The 8758-nt window shown below is 37.8% G+C and overlaps 1 protein-coding gene across 1 annotated transcript in view; it reads left to right on the top strand.

Annotated features, from left to right (window-relative positions):
• FBXL17 (F-box and leucine rich repeat protein 17) overlaps positions 1-8758 on the top strand; it is an 846026-nt gene that overhangs the window by 728358 nt on the left and 108910 nt on the right. The gene's annotated exons all lie outside the window — the stretch shown is intronic.

Genomic DNA, 8758 nt, shown 5'->3' with positions numbered 1-8758 from the left:
AAATGCAACTATTGCCGTGGAGTCGGACCCGACCCATAGCGACCCCTCCTTGGGTTTCTGAGGCAGTATCACTACGGAAGTAGGATTGCCCAACCTTCCTTCCGGGTTAGGTAGTAAATATTTTAGACTTTGGAGGCTATATTTTCACCATTGTCACAAGACAGTGGCTTTCACAATGTATAAACAAATGGATGTGACTCTATTCCAAATAAACATTCTATTCAAAAAAATAGGTAGCAGGCAGGATTTGGCCATGTCTATAGTTTACCTCGGAAGGAAGGTTGGGCAATCCTACTTCCGTAGTGATACTGCCTCGGAAACCCAAGGAGGGGTCGCTATGAGTCAGGGCCGACTCGATGGCATATAACAACAACAACATAGTTTACCAAGGAGCTCTGGTAGCATAGTGCCTACGGCACTTGACTGCTAACCAGAAGACTGGCGGTTCAAATCCACCAGCCACTCCTAGGAAGGAAGGTTGAGCAATCTACTTCCGTAGTGATACTGGCTTGGAAATCCAAGGAGGGGTCGCTATGAGTCTGGTCTGACTCCACGGCACATAACAACAAGAACAACATAGTTTACCAACCATGGGAGTAGAGGTTAGATAAAAGGAAAGAAGTATTGGAGATTGGAAGATTATCGAGCATGATTGCTCTGGATTGGGTGAAAAATGACAAGGTTCCAACCTAGGACAGTGAAAACAGGGATTGAAAGAAAGTGATGGCTGAGAGAAATGTTACAAAAGTACACTTGGAAAAACTGATTGTGCTCTGGAATGGGTGGGGGCTGGTGGATAGGAGAAAGGAAGACTCAAGCTGGGCAAATGAGCAGATGTTAATGGCTTTAACCAAGGTAATAAAGGGAGGAGGAAGTACAAATTGGGGGGGGGGAGTTCCCCCTTAGGATGGGGGAAAAGGAATATGGTTTAGTGAGAGAGCTAGCAGAACAGAATATATTTCATATTTGGCATAGTGAATTGAAAGAGCTCATAGGGAGATTTAGTTATTGAATTATGGGTCTGAAACTTAGGAGTGAGCCTGAGACTGAAAGCATAAAGTTGATTGAAGTCTTTAGGAAAATGGAAGAGGCCACCCAAGGAAAGTATTGTGCAGAAAGAGATAACCAATGATAGAAGCTTGAGACGCATATATATTTAAGTGATATTAAGAAAGAGAAGCTAACGAGAGTAAGTACACAGAGAATCAGGGTAAAAACTAGGAGAGAGGAGCCTTTCAAGAGGAGGGGATGAACAACTAGGCCAACTGCTACAGAAGGGTAAATTAAGAAAAATAAGTATCTAAAACATATCCATTTGGTTTGGAAATGAAATTCATTTATGACTTTTGTCAGAATAATTTGTGTTATGAAGCAGAATCCAGGTTGTTTTTATTGAGAAGCAAACAGAAGATGAGAAGATGAGTGAAAGGAGAGTGCTATCTAGATAAAGTGTGGTTGAAGAAATCATTTCTTGTTTTGTTTTGTTTTTTGAGGAGGGAAAATTATGCATGTGTGTACACAGCATGGGAGCTGGTTGGAATGAGTTTAGAGATAGTAGGTGGAGGAATTGTCAATGGAACAAAACCCTAAAGTTTATAGATGAACTTGGGAGCATATGTGGAGTGGTTAGTTGTTAAAGAGGAGAAGATGGGTAAAGAGACTGAAATAAATGGAAAAAACTCTAATCAACAGCCCTGCCTCTCCTCTTTGGAGGTCACTAAAAGCTGAAGGAATTGGGAAGACTTCATGGAGGAGGTGAGGTTTGAGCAGTTTGTGATTATTTAGCAAGTGAGGGAGAAAGAGACTTAGTTAGCATCAGTAATGGTTGTAGGTAAGAATTTGCAGGTCAAATTTGATGACTACTGAGAAGACTCGTGTTATTGGAGCTGAGGTTGGACACAGAGATATGTAACACATGAGTTTGGAATACCGGTGGTGGGACCTGTCTCTGGAAAACCTTGAATGCCGTAGTCTTTCCTCACAGCCTTTGCTCTGAACTGTCCAAGAGGACAAAGCCTTGTTTTTCCTTTAGCATCCACCATACGTATTTGAAGGACCATGGTGATAGAATAATAAGCCCTCTGAGGATAATCATGGGGACCCAGTAGATTTGCTGATGTTGCCTGTACCCAGATTTGTTTTCCCCAGCTCTGTGGGTAGAAGCTCCACACAGAAACATAGGTGTATAATGGCCTTCCAAAGGCAGTGACCATTGTAGTCATCTTAGAGTTGACAGCAGACACTTTCACGTGCAGCTGCAGTGCTTAGCTTTGATAGAGCCAACAGTGAAGAACTTCCAGGGCCCAAAGGCCAGTAGTTAAACACTGCAATATTCAGTCATAACAGTCACTGAATGAAGCCCACAAATTCTGTCTTCCTGTCTTCTAACAACTAAAATAATTCAGCTATATTCTTCCATGTGAGCTCTATTGGGAGAGGAGGGGAGTAGAAGATGCTGGATTAGGTTCTACTTGAATTCTTTAGTTCTCTCAATGCTGAAAGGTTCTTCTTATCTTTTGAAATGTGAGTGCTAACTTGAAGAGAGTGAAGAGTTTTTCTTTCTGTATCTCTAACATGGGATCAGGATTATATCCATCCTCAGCCACCAAGTCTTGTGTTAATGGAACTAAAACTCTCTGGGGAAGCATCCCAAATCTATTTAATGTTCTCCAACACTAACTTTGCATTAGGACTTTTACATTAGCTGAGGTGTCTATAAAAATACATGCTTGAAGCCAGGTCCCTAATGGCTTCACATCTGAAGAAACTGTGGAGCATCTGTCATTCTAGCCAAGGGCTGGAGTAACTTTCACTACTGCAGATACTTCCATTATATAACTCAGCTAAGAGTGTTCTGCAATTGCCGTGACTCTGTTTAGCCAAGATTTTGTATAGTAGTGTAAAGATACAATTTATTTTAAAACTCTTGTCACCCAAGATGCACTGATAGGGAATAGTAGACTTTTAAGAAAAGAAAGTCTTTAAGATGAATGGTTGAGGTTTTGTTTTGTTTTGTTTTGTTTTTAAACCCCATTAAATGCCAACTGCTTTTCCATACTGTAACTGAACTTTGTAACTTAACCCCTTAGCATTCTGGCATACATCTTCTGCCAGCAACCCTTTCCTTTGGCATATAATCATAGGCAAAAGTGGATTTTGTTTTATTTTCATTTGATTTACCCAGAATTTTGTTTGAAATATTGTTTTGAATCATATTTTAAGTGTAATCTTTTGAATTGGTTGTTATGCTTTGCTGTTTCTGTGTCACATGTTTAATAAAATACAATTTTGTTTCATAAATTACACTTTAGAGGCCATAAGCTGTGGTCTTCAGCCTAGGATGCATATTTGAATCACCTAGGGAGCTTTTAATAATACTGATGCCCAGGCCTCCTCCCTTAGATTAATTTAATCCAAAACCTTGGGTGTGGGGCTTGGTCCCTGGTGTTTCTTTAAAAACTCCCAAGATGATTCTACTGTGCAGCCAGGTTGAGAACCACTGCCTTCAACCGTATTTTAAATGCAAATGTAGTGATATACCTCTCCACTTTCAAATCCATTGTCAACAAAATCGCCAACTCCTTAGCAAGGTTCTAAGGTCCTTGCAGAAATGACTCTGTACCTTCCAACTACTCTGTTTCCTAAAACAGGCTGTCCTACTTCCCATCTCCTTGCCTTAAGCAGATATTGTGGAGAGGAGACCATATCCTTGCTCACCTAGCAAATGCCTTTCTATTCCTTAAGATGCCCCTTAACATCACCACACTTACTTAGCAAGCCTTTTTGGGTTTGCCCAGGCAGTGTTCAGTCCTCACTGCACTGTGTATCCTTATCATCCTGTTTAAACTTAGTCTCACTTGTGCTGTTTTTCTAGCTTTCCATTCTCCAATATATGGAGTTACTTGAGTGTTGGGTCCATGCTTTACTATTCTTTGTATTATTGAGTTCATTCCAACTCACAGCCACTCCCTCCCATTGAGTGTTTAAGGCTGTAAATCTTTACAGGAGCAGATTGCCTCATCTTTCTTCTGCAAACAGCTGATGGGTTTGAACTACCAACCTGATGGTTAGCAGCCAAATGCCTTAATCACTTAATCACCAGAGCTCCTTGTATTATTATCATAGTGCCTAAAACATAATGAGGACTAAACATGAATGACTGAAATTTACTATAATAATTCATAATATGGGAAACGATGGTTTAGGAATAATACCACCTGGTTCAAATGGCATTTACTAGCATTGTGACCTTGAGCAAGTTATTTAATATTTCTAAGCCTCATTGATTCATAAAGTGGAAATAATACTATTTTCTACTTCATAGGCTTGTGAAAATTAAATGTGATTTTATTTATAAAGTGGCTAGTATAGCACCTGATACATAGTAAGCATTAAGCAGATGTTCCTTGTAGCATTCTTATTATTATCCTACTTGCTTTCCATCTAGGTAAAACCATAAATAGTATCTGTGACAAGGATAGAGCATGGAGTAGGTCAATGAAGTTTGAGTTGGTGTGTTTCAGGTTCGTTGATACCACCTTCCCTTCTCTTTCAGGGCCTTATTGGCCGGCCTTGACACTGTACACAAACACATGGGAATCTATTGGTAAAATATTCTAAAAAAAAGACAGAGGACTTTGGCTTTTGAAAGTGTTTGCCATAGCAAGAGAGTGAAGTAACTGAGCTTGTATTATGAACATAATTATCCTGTACAATATTACATGATTAGAAATAGGAAATACTGGAAATTAGATGATCATCCAAAAATCTGATATGAAATCATGAGAATCTACTGAGGGTAGAAAATGTGTTAAAATTCCCTACTATAACACAGCCTGAAGGGGGGGAAAAAAAAACCCTAAATATACACTAATACTTTATGTCTAGAGTCACGCACTCAGCCATCCACCTGATTCACTGAAATCAGATCAGCAGAGTCTTCCCTGTCCAAGGTCTAAGTCTATGGAGGGCCGGTAAAATGAAGGCTAGGGGAGGAAAGAAGATTGAGAAAGAAGATAGAGAACAAGCAAAGAGTCAGATAATTCATTTCTGTACTCTTTATTCTGTTGCATGCCGTAGAAGCACCAAGTTCATCAAGGTCAAAAATGTGCAAAATCACCATTGTGAGAACTGAGAATTCCAGTGAATTCAACCTGAAAATAATATAGCTGTGAACAATGTACTATTTGTAGGTAAAATGAAAAATGACATATCGGGTCCTATAGCATAATACATGGCATATACTAAGTGCTCAGTAATTATACCATTGTTGATATCACGAGGATGATAATGATTATTGATGATAATTATCCATGACTCATTGGCAGTTGAAGAAAATCCTCCACTTGCAGAGCATATGTTATGAACATTGGTTGAGATGATGCACCAAAATTCATGCTAAATTCTATTTGATCTAAACGTAAGTATGAATGCTATCTTAATATTCTAGCCTGAGAATTTCAGTAATGCAGAAAAGTTTGTAGGTCCCAGAAATGCAATATTAAGAATAACTGAGATTACGTTCAACCGATTTAAAAATAATTCCTTTCATATTTAGTTCCTGTAAACACTTTAAAAATTCACAGAAAAGATAACTACCAGAGGATAAAGAAGGGCCACTATTATTCAGGTATAAAAGTAAAGCATATGGCTGTTTTCTAGAAGATGTTAATGGTAATGTAACATATGGGTAACATATGGAGAAAATCAGGTTGGGAGCCCTCTGGAGATTAGACTAATATATCACCACTAAGCAGATGTAAATTGCAGTGCGTTAGTCACCTACTGACTGACTTTCTTAGCAATTAAAGGAGATTTTTAATAGCAGAACAAGAAGTTATTTTTAAGGTTAAAAAAAAAAAAAAGAATTTAGTCACATATTTACATACAAAGTATTTATTTTTTGTCCTTGGTATTTAAAAGTAATGCTATTGGTTTCTGTGAAAACCAATGTCTTGAAAAGAGAGATAAATGACTATTAACTCTTTTTACCCTAGTTTCATAAGAAACTAGTGACTTTGATGCCTAAAATCATGTTTCCCACATCATTTTTCTCAGTATGAGCTGCCCTGGTTCTTGATTACTGATAAGCAGATTGATCTCAGCTTCTTTGTTTTCCCAGGATTTTTTTTTTTTAACAGCTCAGCTATATCATTTTGAATGGTACTTCATTGGGTTCTTTAAAGTATTTCTAACACTCATCCGGTTTGTGTTAATCCCATTTCAGGTCACCATAAAGCAGTTGTTTTCATATCTAATCTCCAGGCTTGCATAATCCACAAGAAGCCTGTTGTGAAAAGCACTTCTACCAGCTAGTGAATTTGCTGCATTCTGCAGTTGTTGTTTGTTCTTTTATCTAATTTTTTACTATTATCTAAAGTATTCCTCACTGGTGATGTTGATGAAATTGCACAGATAATCAGATGTGGTCAGTTCAGGTCTCTAACCATGTACTAGAAGGCCGGACATTCGTCACTTTGATCTTGACCTTGTTGCTACAGTGAGTGCACACACTGTCTGCCCGACTCAAAGGTCATGCTGACCTTCTTGATTTGATTTTCTACTCTGTCAGTCAGCACACCATTAGGCAGAGTGCTGCCAGTGACCCCTGTAATTTCAATATTGCCAGTGAGTGGTGTGTAGGGCTCTGCTGATGGGGACAAGTATGTGATCTCATGCTGTAATTCAATTCAACGTGTATTTATTGCACACCTGCTATTTTTGCAGCAATACACAAGATGCCACAGGATAGAAAGCAATACAGACACAATCTCTACCTTCAAGGAGCTTACAGTATTTTTATGTGGTGATAGTCCATCTCCTGATTAGCAGGGACAAACAGTAATTGCTACTAGAGGTCACAGTAGGCTTATCAACATTTTCTGCCACTGGATTTATTCAGAGAAAAGATCTGTAATCATACCCTGTCTTCCTGTGAATGCATTTTGAAAGCTCCTTCATCAGCCCAAAGCAGCAGCTCTTGAGTGGCTGGCTTTTAATGATATTCAAAGCTGTTAAGTGGAGTTTCCCAGAGGACAAAAATCACAGTCTAACACTGGCTTCTGAGTCCTTTGTTCCACCCTCAGAGAGTCACTGCACACAATAGATTGAATAAGATAGGACTGATTTGCGTCCTAGCTTCACCGATTGGTGACTGAGGATCCCAGCCTATTTGTGTTCAGATGATTACTGGATGTTTCATATACTTTGTAATGTTTTATGACTAAGTTAATCCATACTCTTTTGTGTTTATAAATGAGAATATGGATTTTTGGCTTAATAATAAGACCAATTTGTTACCCAAGTTTTACTGACTTTTTTTTTTTTTTTCTAAATTTAAGAAACATTTTCCTCTGCTGACTTTAGCTGTTGTATTTTTTCTTCACCAATGTTTCTTAGTCCTGGTTATTTTCAGTGATGAATTGTTTGATTTTTGTTCTTCTTTGACTTGTTTTATTAGTTGTTTTAAGCCATCCAGTCTATCTAAACTCCTGCTAGACTACTTAATATAATAATCATAATAATAAGTAAGTGTTAAAGATAAGTTCATGGTGAGTGAGTGGAGCTGATCGTCTTGCTTCTGTTTTAATTTATAATCTGGACAGTTTACCATTGTAAATATTTAGAAAAGCCTCATATTTGCACATGGGATTTACTAGTCCAGTGTTAGGTCAAATGTCAAAATAAAACAGGAATGGAGGCTTTTAGGTATCTTCCCTTGGTAATGTTTTCAGAAAATTCCACAAGCAGATCAAAGTGCAGGCAGTCAGTCCCTGGGTAATGAAGAGATCTGTTTGAAGGTGTGTCTTTAAGAATTTGTAGGTAAGTTGGAACAGGCGCATGCAGGTCTTATTTAGCCTAACTTTAGTGTAAGAAAAAGCTTGAAGTTTTTTCAGTGATGGAAAAGCTGCACATGCAGCAAGGTAAGGTGATATAAAGGGCAAGGAGGAGTTGTCCGAAGTCAGATGTTCCTAACCCGAGGAACAGGCAAAGCTTGTGCCGTGAAAATAATGGGCTGCTTAGCACATATCCACTCTTCACCTACACAGGGCACAGGGGGCTTTGTATAACACATCAGTCATCCTTCTAATGTAGAGTCATCAATAGTTTCAAATTCAGGAAAAGTAGGACAAAAGAATACTTGTTAGATCTGCCAAGGCAGAAGGTGGTGCAAGGGGAGGAGGAACGTTAGCCAGAAAAAAAGCCAAAAGAAAAGCAGCATATTTTAAAGGATTCTCAGCCCCTGGGAGTGATTTTAGGAGAAATAAATAGTAAATTAATTTACTTACAAGCTTCTTTGACCTGATTCAACAATAAATTGAATAATCTTGCCACACAAAACAAATATATTTAAGGAGAGAATTGATACCTTGACTTTTTCAACTATTAAGAATTTGAGCAGATTTAAGAGTGTGTACACACAACTATATAAACACTGAAGTAACAGGGATGGGATGCCTTAATGAAAGATTATAAAATATTGCCTTTGAAAAATGAAGTTTATTTTCAAACTTATCCAGTATTGCAATTGAATGCAAACTAAAAAGAAACTATCAATGCAACTTTTTTTTAAAAATTACTATTATAGTAATAACAAAGAAATAAGATTTTTTTTTTGATGCAGATGGCATACAGCAAAGCAACTTATATGAACTACACTATTATTAATATATGGAGGTTAACAATATGACTAAGTATTATAAGTTGAAAAGAGAATTCTCAATAAAGTTTCCATATGTTACTTGACCTTTATATATAT

This window comes from Orycteropus afer, unplaced genomic scaffold (genome assembly GCF_000298275.1).
Source record: "Orycteropus afer afer isolate SDZICR_OR568_19922 unplaced genomic scaffold, OryAfe1.0 scaffold00350, whole genome shotgun sequence".
Lineage (NCBI taxonomy): Eukaryota > Metazoa > Chordata > Mammalia > Tubulidentata > Orycteropodidae > Orycteropus > Orycteropus afer.
This window is presented reverse-complemented; position numbering and strand designations above follow the sequence as displayed.